A 10,489-nucleotide genomic window follows, 5' to 3' on the forward strand; every position below is an offset into this window, starting at 1 on the left:
TGTTGAGAAAACTGGATACCCTCACACCACATACAAAAATGAACCCAAAAATTAACAAAAAATTTAATCAAAGATCTAAACTTAAGGGCTAAAAACTATAAAACTTTTAGAAGAAAACATAGGAGAAAATCTTCATGATTTTAGGTCTGGGGATAATTTCTTAGATATGACACAAAAAACACAAGATTAGTTGGACTTCATCAAAATTTAAAACTTCTGTGCATCAAGGACACTATTGAGAATAAAAAAAGAACCCACAGAATGAGAGAAAATAGTTGCAAATCATATATCTGATAAGAGACTAATATTAGATTATATAAAGAACTTCTACAATTCAACAACAACAGCTCAATTGACAAATGACAAAAGACTTGAATAGACATTTCTCCTAGGAAAATACACAAAGATCAAAAAATATTCTCAACATCATTAGTCATTAGAGAAATGCAAATAAGAATTACAGTGAGAATACCACTTTATACTCATTAGGTTGGCTATTATTTTTTAAAAAGTGGGGAGTAGGGTGGGAATAGCAAGTATTGGCCAGGGTACAGAGAAATTGGATCACTTGTACGTTGCTTTGGGAATTTTAAATGGTGCAGCTGCTATAGAAAACATTTTAGCAGTTCATCAAAAAGTCAAACATAGAATTATCATGTGATCTAACAAATCTAGACCTCAGAACATACCTGAAAGAATTGAAAGCAGAACTCAGACAGAAACAGATATCGGTACACTGATATTCACTGCAGCATTATTCACAATAGCCAAAAGGTGGAAAAATCTTGGTGCCCATCAACAAATGAATGCATAAACAAATTATAGTCTACACTCATGATGATATATTTTCAGCCAAAAAATAAAATTGTGATACATGCTATGACATGGATGAACCTTGAAAACATTACACTAAGTGAAATAAGCCAGGCACTAAGGGGAAAATATTGTATGATTCCATTTATAGGAGATTTGTAGAATAAAGAAATTCTCAGAGACAGAGGGACAGTAGTTACTAGGGGCTAGGAGAAGAGGAAAGGCGGAGTTGCTGTTTATAGGCTACAGTTTCTGTTTGGGATGATGAAAAGGTTTGGGGAATGGATATGGTAATGGTTGCACAACATTATGAATATACTTACTGCCACTGAATTGTACCCTTAAAATGATTTAATTGGTAAGTTTTATGTTATATGTATATTTCTGTAATATTTTTAAAGAATGAACAGGTAGTTTGAGATGCCAATGCACAATAAGACAAAACTGAAATCAAGGTGAAACCTTGAAATCAAGTTTTTAATTTATCAATTTGAAAATCTGCTCACCTACAGGTCAAATGATTTTCATTAAGCCCTAGTCTTATATGATTTAGCTAAGTATTCCATCACACCACATTCTTTTAAAATCTTTAGGTGACAAAATTTAGGCATTTACCAATTTCTAACAGGTAAAAATGTGTTCTTAGTTAGGAAACAAGAGGAACTAACTCATACTCTAAGAGAGACATTCACAAAAATAAGGGGGAAAAGAATATACAACTTTCTTTAATAATAGTACTCTGATCCACTCATCTACAGATGGGCACTTAGGCTGTTTCCAGCACTTGGCTATTGTAAATAGGGCTGCTTTGAGTGTAGGGCTGCACAGGTTCTTTTGAACTGGGGTTTCAGGATTCTTTGGGCATAATCCTAGCAATGGAATCGCTGGTTCAAAAGGCAGTTCCATTTTGAGGAAGTTTCATACTGTTTTCTATAGTGGCTGCACCAGTCTGCATTCCCACCAACAGTGCACTAGGGTTCCCTTTTCTCCACATCTTCGCCAGCACTTGTGGTCCATTTACACAATGGAATACTATGCAGCAGAAAGAAAAAAAGAAACTCCTACCGTTTGTGATAACATGGATGGAACTAGAGAGAATTATGCTGAGCGAAATAAGCCAGGGAGTGAAAAACAAATACTATATGATATCACCTATTACAGGAAACTAATAAACAACACAAACAAATGAGCAAAATTGAACCAGAGGCATGTAAACAAGGAACAGACTAATAGTCACCAGGGGAGAGGGGGAAAGGGAGAGGAGGGGGGTAAGTAGGGGAAGGGCTAGTAAAGAAACTAGTATAAATAACCCATGGACATGGACAATGGGGTGGGGATTGACTGTGGGAGAAGGGGTGAGCTGGGTGTGGGGGAGAAATAGGGGGGAATGTGGGACAACTGTAATAGAAAAACAATAAATAAATCAAAAATTAAAATAATAATATACTACATGTACAAAACAAATCTTTACCTTCCTTCACCTGTAGAACAAGGTTAGCATTACCTGCTCTGCATCACTCCCTCTGCCTGGTCCCCCTGCCTCACAAAAAGGTGAACACCGAGGCAGGACTCAGGCTCTGAACTGAAAACGAGAGATGGATAATCTTATTTTTTAACTTTAATTCAGGTTCAATAGACATCTTAAAAGATATACAGTACTTTTTAAATTATGCAAATTCTGGAGGGAGGACCACTTTTCCCAAGGATGCATACATACATTTTGTGTGTGTGTGTGTGTGTGTGTGTGTGTGTGTGTGTGTGTGTTTTGTATGGAGGAAAATCTAGTCTTACTGAAATTAACACCTATTTTTATGTATCACTTTTCAAAAAGAACATTAAATGACACAAATGAATAGAACAAGAAATCCTAGGAAGACGTTCTCTTACACCTCAGAACTTAAAACATGATAATGAAGGCACTGCAAATCATTGGGAAAGACCAAGATGGTGGGGACACTTGGCTCAGGATTTGAGAAAAAAAGTACATTTAGATCATCATTTCACAATATATTATTTTGAGATTAATAAATTAATTTATTTTAAAATAATTACGTTTAGATCATCATCTTATAATACATACCAAAGTAAAAACCACAATAAAAACCAGCAGAAAAAAAGAACTTAGTATTTATTGAGACTTTACATGAAGTGGCCCTTTTAAAATGAAAATACTTTTATAAAGCATAAATGAAAAGATTAGCAGATGTGACAGCAACAGCAACAAAAGCAAAAATTAAAGGCTAACAAACATATATCTATGCTTTTACAAAGATATATGTTTTTAGCAAATACAAAAGACAAAGGTGAATATCTTTGCTTCATAAAGAACTTGTATCACTCATTTCTTCTCACTACCACAGCCACACACACACACACACACACAGCTTAACACTTGAGTTTTAGAGGAAGGTTTGGAGATGAACATACCAAACCAGTCTCGGGGAATGAGATTAAGGAGATATAGTGAAGGACAAGACTTTCTGTTTTTATATGAATTGTATATTGTTTTAATTTTATAATAAGCGTACATTACTCTTGTTATTTTAGAAAACATACATTTTTGAAGATATAATGCAATATCACAACACATAAACAATTAATTAAAAAGGAAATAATACTAGTAAGCATAAATAAATTATTAAACTCTGTCATTATATTAAAGAAAAACTAATTAAATACACATTATCATTTTGCTTCTATCAAATTATAAAAGAGCAGGAAACATAATTCCCAGTGTTATTATATAATGGTTACAGCAATATGAATTGGCACAACCCTTTGATAAAGCAATTTGAAAATATATTCAAGAGTTCTAAAACTATTCATTACCTAGAACAAACAATTTCATTTCTGATAGGTTTATTTTAAGAAATAATCCATCTAAAAAATAATACCTAAACAGCTTTATAGGAAAAAGTAGAATGAAATGATGAAAGTCCAACAACATAGAAATGGTTAAATGAATTATATACATGTGTTCGATGAAATATTAGACAACCAGTAAAAGGATACTTTTTAAAGACATTAAAGAATATATAGCATTACATAAAAAAACTTAGGAAAAATCAAAATTCCAAACTAATTATAAGCTACAATTATAACCACAAACTTTTAAAAATGTCAACACACAGAAAGACATAACGCAATATTTCAAATGTTACTCGAAAATTGATTGTGTTTTTATGCAGGTAGGCTCTTACCACAGGGCTGGTGCATTGGAAGGGTTAAATAAAGAGTAGCCATTACTATTGCTCCTAAAATCATTATTAATGGGACTATGTATTTTTAAAATCTATTTATTTATTTTTTAATTTATTTTTATTGTTTTTCTATTACAGGTGTCCCACTTTTTCCCCCATTGCTCTCCCACCCTACCCAGCCCACCCCGGGACTATGTATTTTTTGTTAATGAACGTGTATTACTTGAAAATAAAAACTCATTCTTCTGAGAAGCATTAAAACTAAATATTAGTGGTGGTGATTCTGGGTAGTGGAATTGTGGGTAGTTTATATAATTTTTTTGCTTATTTAATTGTTCTGAATTTCATACAAGAAACACATATTGCTCATATAAATTTTAAAGGGTTTGAATTTTTAAAAATTTTAACACATATGTTTAATATGTGGGTTTTACTGATCAGAAAGCCCTGGCTGGTTTAGCTCAGTGGATTGAGCGTCGACCTGCGAGCTAAGTGTCGCTGGTTCGATCTTCCAGTCAGGGTACATCAGAGAAGGAAAACTCTGACTCCAAAAAACCTCCGCTGCCTTGCGGCATACCTCTTCAGGGGAAAGGCTAAGGGAGTAAACCCCGACAGAAAATCCGGAGCCGGAGTCCCTAAGGCGGTTTGATGTTGTGATCAACACCGGCAACTCCTGCGGCGCACCTGAACCCAAGCTGTATCGACTCCGTCTTTCCCTTGGACCCTTCAGCTGCGAAGAGAGGGGGGGTCTGCTGCATGGGCAACAGCAGACCCTCCATATTGCCCTGCCCAGGCTCTGTAGCTTCAGCGTCATCGCAAGATGTCGATTCAACACGGGAGGAGACAGATACCGTGTCACTCCCGAGTCGGACTGCACAGCCATTCTCGGCGGTGCAGATAGACTCTTAAGAAGCTACACCATCGTCTCTCGAGACGGACGGCTGCCGACGACTGATCAGAAATTTACTGAGCCAATTTACTGAATCATACTCACTACAATACATTGATATTGGTTGAGGTAAGTGTTCTGGAAAGAGAGATTTACGCTTTTTACACTATATACTTCTGTAAAATTTTATATTCTTATACTTGAAGAAAAACCAAAAAGCACTTTGTTCTCTTATTATAATCAGAGCAAATAATACTCCTACTAAAAAATTAATTCAGTCACTACTCAAGTAAGTAATCTCAGACAGATACATAGATTTTAGGACAGTGATTACAGTATTTGGAAGTTGGTTCAGAAAAAAAGAGAGAAAAGCCAAGTAGTCAGTTATTTCTTCGGTTTGTTGTCTTGGTAACTAAGGCAGCTGTATGAACTGTGTTCTATTATTTTTCAACCCTGTCACAGAAAAATTTTCAAATGGGAAAGCCAGGGTGCCAAGGGTGTAATTAATCTCCTTGAAAGTGGCCCATTAAAATAATGTCAGTGGGCATAGGATAAAAATGAAACCAAACAAAAAAACTAGAAAAATATAAGCCTAAAGCCAAAGAGTGCTACACATTTGGTTCCCTTTATACAGTAAGATGAAAATTTTTGCAACAGGCCAAAAATCTCTACGGCTGGAATCCAAGGAGGCCCCGGCAACCTTCCTCAGAAACCAGTCAGAGTGGGAAAAAGCTTCCTGAGGCCAAAATCACTAACACAAAGAAATAAAACTTCCACTGGTAACAGCTTCAAAGGGGAAAAGGGATGACTTCATGGGATAAATCCTTATAACGGAGGCTGTTTTCAACTGCCATGTGTAAAACGAGAAATTAGTACTACCAACAGTTATTCAATCAAGAGAAGCTTTTGCATGCAACGGAGCTGTATTAACACGAGGGCATGTCACAAAGCACCTACATGTACTAGCTTTCTAAAACAGGTCAATTGCAATCGGCCACACAGATTCCACCAACGTCCGTGAAGTGCAAATGTAAATAGAGACAGATTGCTCTTAGCTGGATTCGATTTGGGCCTAGTTCCAAGTCAGCCGAACCTGAGGCAACTCAAAATGTTAGCAACTTTTTATTCAACCTGAGAGTGTAAAAAAGATCAGGGAACTTGTTTTTTACTTTTTTCACACTCCACATTGCCCAGCACAGAGGAATGATTTCCCTCTTAGGGAATCAATAAACCAGCTGGGAAAATGTCAGAGATGTTAGTTAGCAATTGAAAGAGAGATAGCCTCAGATTCAGGCAATTAACAGATGCAAGAAGCAGCATTATTATCTGGGTATGCTAGTGTTCAACAAAAATCTTTCAGGCCCCAAGTTTTTTTCTGAATGAAAGGGTTTATTGAGCCATATGCTAGCCAAAAAAAGGACCAGGTTCTGGGGAGTGCAGTCTGAACCACCAGCAGTGGGGCCAGAGGCAGGAGAGAAACATGTCCACTGGCTTGGGGTTGACAGGGCTCTTTCATACAGTAAGTTTGGAGAAGAAAGACGTAAGTCGTTTTGGAAGAATTTATATTGGTTACAGATAAAGGGGTGGGAGAAGGTGAAGCGAGAAAGGTCTGGAATAGATGCATAGTCCTCTAGGAAGAATATTTGCTCCTTTTGGGTGGGTTGTGGGTAAATAGTCCAGAAAGTTCAGGCATAAGAAAGGCACTGTGGCACCAGGTGCTTGGCTATTCTTTCTAGATACAAACTGAAATATCTGCCTGGAAGTTAATTCAGAGTTTCAACATACATTCAGGAATGAGAGCAGCCTTTTGGGGGGGGATGGGGGGGGGGCTTGTGTTGTTATTTTCTTTGTTTTTTGTTAACTGATTAACCTTTCTGTTTCTCTCCCATTCTCTGGCCCACTGTAATTAAATTTAGGGTATCTCAAAATTTTTATTTTGTCACTAGCTTGAAAAAAATTGTTTAAATTAAACAAAAAAACTCAGGTCACCCTAAGAACCATACTTTTTTAGTTACCCTCTACACAAGAAGAAAAAACTTTGCATTTAATTATTGGCCTTTTTTATATTTAAAAATTGAGTTTCCACTTATTTTTCTTATGACCAAAATAAATTATGCTCATTGGCCTCCCCTCCTAAAGAAGGAGGGGGAGGATGACTTGGAGGAAGAGGAAAAGGGCAAAAAAACAAAACCGAGACAAGCAATAAGGGAAAAGAAAGGGAACACAGGCCCAATTTCCCAGCAGCGGCCACTGGGAACCGTCATGGCATATCCATGTCCTTCTTCACATGTACAAGTTCTTTCCTAAAATATATTATTTCATAAAGCTTTTTTCATTTAAAATGTATGGAATGTTTTTCCTCTTTGCCTTTCTCTCCTCCTTCTCCTTGCCCTATTGCACAACTCGTCCCATGAGTCATTAGATCATTAAGTGGGGCCGAGTAAGACAGGCCTGGGTGTGGCCATGTGTGAGCGGTGGGGTTGGGGTAGGCGGCCCAGCATGTAGGACGTCAGAGTCTGACAAGGTGAGGTGGGGGTGGGGGCTTGGGGGGCAACATTGGCAGCCCAAAGTGGAACTGTCAGAAGCCAAGTGGGCGAGGAGGACAGCAGCAAGAGTGACAGACCGATGATGCACAGTGGCCCCTCTCGGGGAGCTGGAGCCTAGGCAGGGTGCAGGGGCATCAGCAAGGGGGTGGGGCACCAAAGGCGATGGGAGAGTGAGCACACACAGGGGATTAAACTAATAAGTCAATATTCTGAGGATAACAGAAATCAGATTTTTCACTGTTATGTAAGAAAGGTACTAATATGGAAAGGGAGAAGAGTAGAGTGAAACCTGTGGCTATGGGTTGAAATTGGAGATAGTGTAAATGCATGATTTTTATTCATATACTTATTTATGAATATGTATATGTATAAATATGTGAGGTGATGGATGTATTAACTAGTTGGGAGGATTCTTTTCACGATGTATATGTATATCAAATCACAACAGTGTGCACTTTAAATACCTTTGAATTTTATGTGCTAATTATACCTCAATAAAGCTGAAAAAATAACAAAACATAACTGACAAAGATACCAGATGAGAGAAGGAGACTGGACTTCAGGTAGTGGGTACACAGTAGTGTATATAGCTGTCATTATGAAGATGTAAACCTGAAACTTATATAATGTTATTAATAACCAATGTTGCCCCAATAAATATAATTTTAAAAGAACTTAGCATAGTATCTGGCACCTAATATGTGTTCAGATAATGTTATGACTATATATATCATAGACTGGTTGGCTTATGAAAAACAGAAATTTATTTCTCACAGTTCTAGAGGCTGGGAAGACCAAGATCAAGGTGCCAGCAGAGTCTGCTTCTGAAGGGTGAGAGCTCGCTTCCTGGTGGATACACAGCTGTCTTCACCCCTCAAAGGACGCCCTGCAAAAATAATCGCATGGGGGATTAGGTGACAACATACGAATTTGGGGGGGACACAGTCTATGACATGTACACAAGGAAGTGATTTTACAAAAGTCAGGATAGTGGTTACTTGTTGGAGGAGGGGAAGAGAGAGAACAATGGGCGTAGGAAGAAGCCTCTGGGGAGACAAAAGTGCTTTCTTCACCTGGTGGTAGTTACAAGGATATTTGCCTTAGAAGAATTGACAAAGCTATATGTTTATTTTGTGTGGTCTTGTATATTCATGTTTTATTTTTACAATGAAAATAATAAGCAAAATTAAAAGGCACACTGTGAAAAGGATATATACATGGCAGCAAAATATTATATCATTTTATAATTATCTTTAAATTAATAAGGAAAACATTAATATCCCAATTAAATAATAAAGGTCATTCATAGGAGACCTACTGCAATGGTCAATAAACATATTTTTAAATGTTCAACCTTGCTACTTATCAAAGAAATTCAAATTCAAGCAGAAATAAGAATGTTGATTGATCAATTTGTTAAAGATTAATAAAATAATAACTAATATTGAGGATGGAGAGAATTAGCATTCTCCTACAATGCTGATGAAAACCTGGTTTATTTATCATAATTTTTTTGGACAGCAATTTGGCAATATTTAACCTTTTAAAAACCTTTAAAATGTATGCATTTTATTTTTATTTTTTTAATTTAATCTTTATTGTATTTCTTTCCATCACCATTTAGTCCCCTTATAGCCCCCTCCCCGGGGCAGTCACCACACTGTTGTCCCAATCTATGGGTCCTTTTTCTATTTTACTCAATCCCTCCACCCACTAATCCCCCCCACCCACTAGCTGTCATCTGCTCTCCATCTATGAGTCTGTTCCTGTTTCACCTGTTAGTTCGGTTTGTTCCTTAGATTCCACGTATGAGTGAAATCATATGGTATTTATTTGTCTTTCTCTGACTGGCTTATTTCACTTAGCATAATGTTCTCCAGGTCCATCCATACTGTTGCAAAGTGTAAAATTTTCTTCTTTTACAGCCGAGTAGAATTCCATTGTAAATGCCCATAATTGTTTTATGCACTCATCTATTGATGGACACTTGGCGACCGTAAATAACACTGCAATTAACATAGGGATGCTTATGTTCTTTTGAATTAGTGTTTTTGGTTACTTGCAATATATTCCCAGAAGTGGGATTGCTGGGTCGAAAGGCATATCAATTTTTAATTTTTTGAGGTGCCCCCACAAAGCTTTCCACAGCGGCTGCACCAGTCTGCATTCCCACCAATAGCGCAAAAGAATTCTCTTTCTCCACATCCTTGCCAATATTCGTTTGTTGATTTATTGATGGTAGCCATTCTTACAGGTGTGAGATGGTATCTCATTGTGGTTTTACTTTGCATTTCTCTGAGTATTAGTGACATTGAGCATCTTTTCATATGTCTATTGGCCATCTGTATGTCCTCTTTGGAGAAGTGTCTATTTAGGTCCTTTGCCCATTTTTTAATTGGGTTGTTGTTTTGGTTTGGTTTTGGGGTGTTTTTTTTTTTTTTGGTGTTTAGTTTTATAAATACTTTATAAATTTTGGATATTAACCCCTTATCAGATGTATCGGCAAATATGTTCTCCTGTTCCATGAGCTGTCTTTTTATTTTGTTGAAGTTTTCCTTTGCTGTGCAATAACTTTTTAGTTTGATGTAGTCCCATTTGTTTATTTTTATTTTTGTTTCCCTTGCCTGGGGAGCTATAGCTGATAAAAAATTTCTACAAGCAATACCGAGATTTTGCTGCCTATATTTTCTTCCAGGAGTTTTATGGTTTCAGGTCTAACATTTAAGCCTTTGATCCATTTTGAATTTGTTCTTGTGTGTGGTTTGAGAAGGTGGTCAAGTTTCATTTTTCCACATGTATCTGTTCAATTATCCCAACACCATTTATTGAATAAACTATCTTTAGCCCATTTTATGTGCTTATGTTCTCTGTCAAATATTAAGTGTGGGTTTATTTCTGGGGTCTCTATTCTGTTCCATTGATCTGTGTGTCTGTTTTTATGCCAGTACCAGACTGTTTTGATTACTGTGGCCTTATAGTATAGTTTGATATTAAGGAGTGTGATTCCTCCAACTTTGTTCTTGTTTCTCAGGATTGCTGTT

Source organism: Furipterus horrens, unplaced genomic scaffold (assembly GCF_987537825.1).
Source record: "Furipterus horrens unplaced genomic scaffold, mFurHor1.1.pri manual_scaffold_12, whole genome shotgun sequence".
NCBI classification, from domain to species: domain Eukaryota; kingdom Metazoa; phylum Chordata; class Mammalia; order Chiroptera; family Furipteridae; genus Furipterus; species Furipterus horrens.